At 40.1% G+C, this 9,123-nt stretch overlaps 1 long non-coding RNA gene across 1 annotated transcript; it reads left to right on the top strand.

Annotated features, from left to right (window-relative positions):
- The first annotated feature begins 3,362 nt into the window (after positions 1-3,362).
- LOC109956735 (uncharacterized) lies at positions 3,363-5,798 on the top strand. Its single transcript, XR_002274459.1, has 3 exons — positions 3,363-3,530; positions 4,916-5,131; positions 5,628-5,798. It is a non-coding gene; the product is annotated as an uncharacterized LOC109956735 (long non-coding RNA).
- Positions 5,799-9,123: the final 3,325 nt, after the last annotated feature.

Below are 9,123 nucleotides of genomic sequence, written 5' to 3'. Positions count from 1 at the left end.
AGCGCCACAAAGATGAAATGCAGCTTCCTCATTGGTCAGATTTGAGTAAATGGAAGCAGTCGCCATTTGTCCTCCTAAGTCACACCACGCATCAGTTATGCCAGTTCACATCTTTTGCTTTTAATGTGCACTTTGAACATGGCATTGTTGGCCCTGATATGTTTTATTCTGTTAATGTGTCCATAGGAGCTGTACAAGCTTACATGTCTTGCCTAAGGATACTGGGGTGAATGTTATTAAGGGGAACGCTCAAGTTTTAACACAATTGTTTTCTTTTGTGTTCATTTGTTTCTTCAGTGCTCCCTAGATTACACCACTTCTGAAACAATTACACTTGCTACCGGTTGTTTATCATATTCAGTGGAAGATCTTACTCTCAACCTTTAAAGCATTACATTGCTTGGCTCCCACATACTTGACTGCCCTGGTCTCCTACTACATTCCACCAAGGATGTTGCTTTCTTCATCTGCTGCACTCCTAGGCTGGTCACTGTGGGCGTTTGTCTGCACTGCCCTTATGCTCTGGAACAAACTCCCTGATAATTTAAGGATCATGCGCTCACTTGAGGACTTCAAAGGTGTTTTAAAGACTTATCTTTTTCAATCTGTTTTGAATTGTTGAGATTTGTAGAGCAGTTGTCTCCCAACCAGAGGGCCGGAGGCTTGAATCTCAGTGCCTCCAGTCCACACGTCAAAGTGTCCTTGGGCAAGACACTGAACCCCAAAGTTGCCCCTGATGGTTAGAGCCATCGGTTGAGTTGGCGCCGCAGATGGCTGCCTCGGTTCTGTACCGGAAGCAAATTCCTTGTGTGTAACATACTTGGCCAAATAAAGGTGATTATTATTTCTCACTGGTTGCTTGCTAATGATGTTTCAGCTATTTGTTTATGATTGAATGTGGTCTATAGTTGTTCATTTATGTTATTACTAATTGTTGTTTTAATAATTTATTGAAATTAGCAATATTGTACTGTATTGTAAAGTGACCTTGGGTGTCCAGAAAGGACCTTGAAATAAAATGATAAATGTTATATAAACAAGCAAATGATCATTATTTGATTAGCACTGGACAGTTTTGTGACAGCATCAGCTAAAGCCAGCAAAACAAAACAAACAAACAAAAAATAAAAAGAAAAAACAATAATTTTGTAGATGTCATATGTTTAGGTACTGTATATATACATACAGGACTCTTTTTTTATAAAATAAAAAGCCTTTTGCTTGTTTGCACATTACTTCTTTCCTTTCTGTTCTCTCATCCTTACATTGTTTACTTGCCCACTGCTGCCTTACATAAGGTCAGGTACAGTACATACACATTGAGAGCTGCTGTACCAGAGACAAATTCCTCGTGTGTCCAACACACCTGGCCAATAAAGCTGATTCTGAGCCAGTCAGAGAGCTCGGTTCTTTGCCTGAAAACAAGAACAATTCATTACTCTCACAACAGAGCTGCCAACACACACACTTCCTCCAGCTGATTGTTTGTAGATTCAGACCAGTGCATTGGATGTTGCATATTCTTGTTCATCTTCTTCTCCTGTGATCAGTGGTTCTGCTGTGTCTTAGTGGACGCGTGATCTCAGAAAGCTCTGACCCAGATATTTTAATTGCTGATTCTCACTTATGTGAGTCTCTATGATTGAGTCGGCTTTCCTTGTGGAACCCAACACATCACGCTAGGCTTCTGAACCTGTGTGTGTGTTTGTACATTCAGGAAGAAAACGTTCCACTCTGTAATGAGGAAGCTGTTGTGTGTTTGATTTTTAAAGACAACTCCCGCCCTTTGTGGGTGGACCGGCTTCTCAGTAACAGGTCATTCTGGAAGTGAAGAGGCAGAATATGATCTTCTCACTCCGATATCTGTGCTGCCTCTGACTAATGAGACAAATTTGTACTGAAGCTGTTTGAAAATATACTTCTTATATTGTTATTTATTTTTATTTTCATCTATTTGACCTTTTTCTAACCAGGATGCTTCTATCGAGGGGGTCCTGGCTGAAATGGCAGCACGATTTAAACCCTACAGACCAGCAAAGGACCAGCTCACACAGAGAATATAAATTATTAAAGGGTACACCATTTACTGAAAAGGCAAAAACTAAACAACAAAACAGCACGCAAGGAACAACGGAACAAACCAAATTCAGACTGTAAAATGCTCTTGACTTTGGGTTTAAATTCATTTAGAGTGACTAATGTCTGTAATTTCAGGGCTTTTGTGGTTCATTCTGAGCAGATGGAGCTGCCCACATGAAGGTTTCTCTTCCTGAGCTCAGTATGAACCAATGGTACACACAGTCCTGAAAGCAACAGGCTGCAGTCTGACTTTGACGACATGAGAAAATAGAGACAACCGGCACACTTTCTTCTATAAAACCACAGTAATGTTGTAATTATGGTCTGTGATAAACATTAAGGCCCTGTGGTGACCAGAAACCAACACACAGTGAAGTGACATCTGAATGCAGAACACCTTGTAATCTATACATTACTGAGAGAAGGTGGGTTTGTTTCCTTCTCAGGGACTAAAGTTCAAAAGCATTTTATCCAGTACTCAGTCCACTTAGGATCGTGATATTTCTACATCAATAAAGATACATTATACCTGTTCAATTTGGCAACAGCTGTTTTTACCGGTAGTAAAAAAGAGCAGTCATAAAAGTTAAATGGTTCTGTATTAGCCACCAGGGTCAGAAGATGTTCCTGTCAAAAATGCATCAACTACAGTGGTCGGTCTGTTTTAGAGACTCTACATATGAGCTGGAAGGGGAGGGTCACATGACCAAATTTTTGAGCTAGCTTCATCTTATACTAGGGCTGCCACCTTTCTAAAGTCAAACAAATATTAACCTGTAATCTGTTTGGATTAATTCAAACACAGCCAAACCAACAGCTCTCTGCTTCCAGTGATGTCTGTCGGCAAAGTCTTAACAACAGTCAGCTGTGGCTGAAAACGAGAAGCTTTCTACTCAAATGTTGTGATCAACAAATTGTTGCAGGGTTCATGCTTTTAATTCCAGAGATGTGTTAGGTGCATATGGCCAAAAACAGCATGTTACATATATGAGAAAAATGTCCGCACTGACAGAACAACAAAGAAGCTCTTAAGATGCCAACAAAGTAAATTTATTACATTCACAAGTGATTTAAAAACTCATGTGTGTCTGACTAAAGAGCATCATAAGCACAGCTTACACAGCTGGTGCTTCTACAGACATAAATAGACAGTAAGGACCAATCAGGACAAAGGAGGCCAAGGTGTTTCACATGAACTCATTAGACACTAAGGTCTGATTACACAAACCTGTATGAAGGGCAGCAATTAACACTGATACACTGGTACACTGGTACATAAGCTGTAGAGCCAATGCACACCCACACATTCAAATCAATGCACACACAGATACAATAGATCTAAAAAAAGTGATCAAAAGCAAAAGAATAAGCCGTTACAAAAAACACGTTAAAGATAACTCCTCATTATGACCTTCTGGATGTCCTATTCTCATCTGGATTGTGATCTACATGTAAGTAGTTTTTGATCAGTGTTACCACCTGGTTTCACAATCTGTTGCGTAGTACAGAGTGACAATGTCGGGACTGAACGGCCGGCGTCTGGAAAGCGTCTCGTGACAGGTGACTTCAGGTCATTTTTGCCTAGGGCACTTTTATGCTTCAGGATGCATTTAAACAGATTTACCTGATTTCCCAATATACTGAAATCCACATGGACATGAAAGGAAGTAAACGACACCCACTGATGTGCAGCTGAGACACTGTCCAAGGTTATAAACTTTACCTGTGTTGTGGCTTGTAAATGAATTTGTTTTCCTAGAATTCCCAGATTTCTGTGGGTGGAGATGGAGGGATGAGAGGAATATTTGGCATCTGAAGAGCCTCTTTGTTGTTTTGTCAGTGGGGGTGCATGTTTTTCACATGTGGGACCCAAATGTTTTGTACATAAAATAAGTTAAAAGATTCCTCAAACTTGGACTTTTGGGCAATTTTATTTCATGCACAAAACAGACTAAGTTCCGAACCCAGCTCTTCCCAGCTTTCTTCAGCGTTTTAGCTCTGCGTTTGCAGAAATACTCTTTAAACTGATTTTGTACCATAAATACTGTAGTATACACACACACAGTCTAGATGCATTTAACGGATCTATATGTTCAAGGTATAGTTACAGGTGTTGCACTGCAGGTTATTGTCCAGTCATTCTGTCGTGGGTTAAGTGTTCATCAGAGCGACAGCCTGGGGGAAGAAACTGTCCCTGTGCCTGGTTGTTGTTAGGTTATTTCTTAGTTAGATAGATATTCAGAGATTTGATGTCTAGAAATGTTTAGTGGAGACAGGATGTCTAGCTCAGGCTGTTAACTGCTCAGTTTAATTTCATGTTCTTGCAGACTGCATCTAGGCCAAGGCTAATTAAATCATACAAAGGCTACAGGCAAGGAGAGTTGTTAGTATTAACTGTAATGCTAATCTTAATATTTGTCTTAATGTGTAATGTCATGTCAAATTGTTCTAGATACACACCACAAATCAACAGCCACACACCTTGACTTTTCCTCATGTTTTGACTATCATTATGGTCAGCTGCAAGCTGGCATATCAGGTGACGTCACGGTTTGATGTGCCTGCGTAGTATGGGGTTAGCCCAAAATGATTAAATTATATAGGTTTCTTGGTCCAGGGTGTTTCATCTTTCCAAGCTGCCTGCGTGCAGGTTTGGTGGTGGGAGAGATCTGGACGTGTGATGTTAATTTTACCTGTGATCCTCTGAATAAACCAGTACGGTTATTTTTTTATAAAATCTAAAGTGGTCTACTTCGTCTTTTTGTGAGTTCCTGGTTTAAAAGAACCAGAAGGAGCTTTGTACATAAAACAGAGCTTTTATTGTCTTGGTGCACAGTGACCTGTAACGCCGTCCAGAGGGGAGGAGTTTGAACAGATTGTGTCCTGGGTGTAAGGGGTCAGCAGTGATCCTCTCTGCCCTCATTTTGACCTATGAGGTGTACTTCTTCTTGAAGTCCACTGTCATCTCCACTGTTTGGAGCGTGTTCATCTCCAGGTTGTTGTGACTACATCAGGCATTGGACGGCGCCCTGTGCATGAGGTCGTCTGACAGGTACACTCCCACTGACACCAGATTTATTTATGGAGGTTTTTGAATGGCTGAGTATTTTACTGCCCTGGGCAGATGTCAGTGAACTTCATCTAGCTGATAACAGTTGTTGGGTTGTTTGGTTATGTTGACACTGTCAGTCAAATTAAGTCCCAATGAAACATGTTAGCTTTGATCATGTAAACCTTAATTAATGATTTTAACTCATGTTAACCTTCCTGTTATGTTCTGGGTCAAATTGACCCAGTGCAAAGTAACAAAAAAAATCTAAAAAAAAAATAGTTAAAAATATTTTATTGGTATGAAACTTCGTCTGCTTGGCGTAATAGGTGTGATCAACATATAAAATGAAAATGGTTCAATTCACATATTTGCAACATCCCCCTGCATGTTTATATTACAAAGATACTGTTCAGGTCAACATAACAGGAGGGTTAATAATTGCTTATAGATCTTTCATTAAGATTCACATGAGAATGTGGGTAATTGTATGTTACAGGAAGTTGCACAGCAGCTGCAGTGCACAAACAGCAGTCTCCTGTGAGGAAGTCCTGTGTTTTCTGACCCATCCATCCACCCTCAGTCACTTACCGCCCTCCCTTGCATGTGCCATAATTACCACAGTCTCTAGAGGTCACTGGGCTATAATGTATTACTGCTGTAATAAACTGCTGGCACTAATGACATATGGAGTCATTCTTTACAGAACAGTCTCATTAAGCTGCTTCCATGATTATTCCGTGTCACTTATGAGTTGGCAGAGAAACAGACACCAGAACAGCAGCCTGCAGAGCTCCTTCACTTCTGGCTTCAAACCCTGTTCAACCCTTTGCTCTTTTTTCCTACGTGCACTTCTTCAATTAAGCAGTTTTTATTACCACACATTTGGTTTTTATTGTATCTATAGATAATGAATAGATATTGCTGATTTTTTTTAAACAAGCTGACACTCAGAGCTTTCCAGCCAGAGAGAAACAGATGCCAGCCTCCCACAAGCTGAGAGCTGGTAAACAAACCAACCTGACACCACCGGCAAAAACTTCTCATTAAACAATGCAACTTTATCAGCCACCCACAGCTAATGTGAAAATATAAGTGTGATGAGCGGGGATGGGGCAAAGAACAGCAAATCAATGAGGTGAAACAACCAAACAGTAGAAAACAGAAGGGACCAAGTGGAAGAGACTGCACTTTAATAGAAATGGGCTTTACCTGCAAACAGTTCAGGTCTAATTTATGTTGCTATGTGAAGCATAAGAGACACTGAAGGTCAGATACTAGGACACAGATGTGACCCCAGTGGTGACAAAGCGATGGAAAAGAGCTGTAGCTCTTGTTTTTCTACACTGACGGGATCTTAACAATGCACACTGCTGTAAACTGGACTGACAAAGTTCTCAGAGACCAGCTTTGGTTGTAGTTCCACCTCTAAATGTTACAACAGCTCATCCAAATAATTGTTGCATTTTGTCGTCTTGTCTTTATGGCAAGGTAGAGTACAGAATTTTTTAAAATTAATTACTGAAATGAGGTGATATATATCTACAAGAGTTCAACAAAAACAAAACACAGGTGGTTAGTTTAAGCAAACAGGAGAAACAGATTTTTATTTATTACTGCTTTTATCTGAAACAAGCTTTGAACACAGTATTAATCAGTGGAAGGTAAATCCAACACAAAGTATCTCAGTGAGGTGCTGGGCCGCCCACGTCACCAGAACAGCTTCAGTGCACCCTGGCACTGACTCTCCAAGTCTCCGTTGTGAGTGCTGTCTAACACATCGCTCCAAAATCTCCCATATGTGTTCAATTAGGTTGCGTCATTGCAATAAAACTTTCATCAAACCATTTATTGCCCCCTCCTGCCCTGTGAATCCATTACAATGCCCTGTCATCCTGGAAGAGACCACTCATTTCTTCTGTTTTTTTTTTTGTCACTCATCTGTATCATCACCTATGATGAGCAGTTGCTTACAAATCCAGCAGTCACGATTCATGTTATAATTCACTATTGTCTTGTCTCATTGTTTTCACCCTCTCGTTTGAGTCATTGATAGCACAAAGGTTTAGATTCTAGCTGCTTTGGAGACTGTGTGCTTGTTTACACCTTTGCCTTTGTGCCTGCACTGCTGGACTCTGTCGCTGCATCCATCAATCACAGCAATGCTAGTGAGTGAAAGTTTCCGTTCGGTGAGTCAAAGGGAAGCTTAGCAGTCGCTATATATAATCTTAATCTTTATTTTTAGTTTTGAGTTTGTGTTCCAAGAATAGAAATTGTCTCAAAATTTGGCCAAAATTTGGGGACAGATGGATTTTAGGCAAGAAGGAAAAGGAAAGAGATAAAACGATTAACAATTAAGGAGCCATTCCAAGTGTTGTTCTAAAATTGCAAGCAAGTTATCATTAGATTTACTGAAACAAAAAATCACTGAGAGCTGAATATGTTCAGCTCTTTTTTTTTTTTTTCTGAATTAATCCCATATCCCCTGCTTTTTTTTTTTTTTTTTTTTTATCAAAGCCTCCTTGCAGCCACATCTTATCCTTCCAACCATCGTGTTCATGCTCAAACTAAAATGAAACAAATAGGATCTTACAGCTGAAAGTCTGTCTGTCTGTCATGTTATGGAGGAAGGTGACCACAGAATGATGGATGACATCTTATAACATCTGCTGGTGTACCCTTTCAGCTTTTTAGCCTAGAAAGTTTTATCCAGCACTGAGAGCTGATGCTGAGCACCCATATGTCCGAGGCTCTATCTGCTCCCACACATCCCCTCTGTGCTAATAATCCTCTTGCACTTAACGCTGAAAGCTTATGGATTACATGAGGGAGGAGGGACCTTTCTAGGACTAAGACTGGGGGTTTAAAGTTCAGGTCCTTTCCTTGAGCACTCTGTCACTCAGGCTTACACTACACCACAGCCATGCCACGTTCTATGGTGCTTGTAAAAGGTAGACACGGTGCTGTCACGAGCTCTCTGGTCCAACAAATTAATCACGTGTTATTCTCTCAGGATGTACAGGCAATGTATTGATCCTGTGACAAGTGAAAGCCATTAGTGAAATTCTGCATTTCAAAGGCAGGAGATGAAAAGTGGTGAAACTGGAGGATGTGTAGTCTCGGTGTTGGACTGGGCTGATTAAAGGCTTCATCTCCTCAGACAGAGCCAAGAATCAAAAGAATAGAGAGCCCATTGTCTCCCAGCAGAACTGTCTGCTGCTGAAGGTTACTACGGGATGGATGAAAGTGGTGTGACTGAAAAGCAAAATGAAATATCTAATGGGTACCTCGGCAACAACTTGGCAGTTAGTGAATCATCTGATGCAAAGAGAGCTGTTTTTTGGAAAGAGGGAGATAACAGCATCACAGCAGTTGATTATTTTGATATGCACCACCATGAGAGCACAGTTTTCACTTCCACACAAAAATATTAAAGTCCAATGTACAGATATTTCAGTTCTCCTTTGATGCACACATTTACACCACCCACATGAGGAACCATTTTGAACCTGGACCTTTATGTCACCTAACATTACAGGTGAACATTTTGCATCATCAGAGGTATCCATTACAGGCTGCAATGGTTAATAATGGCAATAATATTTTTTAAAGTGTATTTTTTTAAGTGGCATTTATGATACAAGAAGAAGAATTTAATTAATTCATTAACAAACTCAGTTTGCTGTTATCGGCTTCTCTAAATGTAGCCGCAGCTTTGTTGCCTTGCTAAAGTGCTTTTGTACTCAAGCGCAGTTATTACCTTATTGTTAGATTGTCAGTTCATCTAGGATCTTGCAGTTGCAATGATGAAAAAAAAATCTCAAATATGAAGTCCTTTAATGTTCATCTTGAAATAAATTACAGTCAATTGTGGAGCTGAGACGCTGAGTTCCAGGCAGAGACAGTGAATGTTTTGTGATCACTGCGTCTTTTATTTGGATTTGAATGTGGTTTTGAATTGCTTTGTTTTTTGAAAACTGAAAAGTAAACCTGAA

The sequence above is a fragment of the Monopterus albus genome, unplaced genomic scaffold, assembly GCF_001952655.1.
Source record: "Monopterus albus unplaced genomic scaffold, M_albus_1.0 scaffold21.1, whole genome shotgun sequence".
Taxonomy (NCBI): Eukaryota; Metazoa; Chordata; class Actinopteri; order Synbranchiformes; family Synbranchidae; genus Monopterus; species Monopterus albus.
This window is presented reverse-complemented; position numbering and strand designations above follow the sequence as displayed.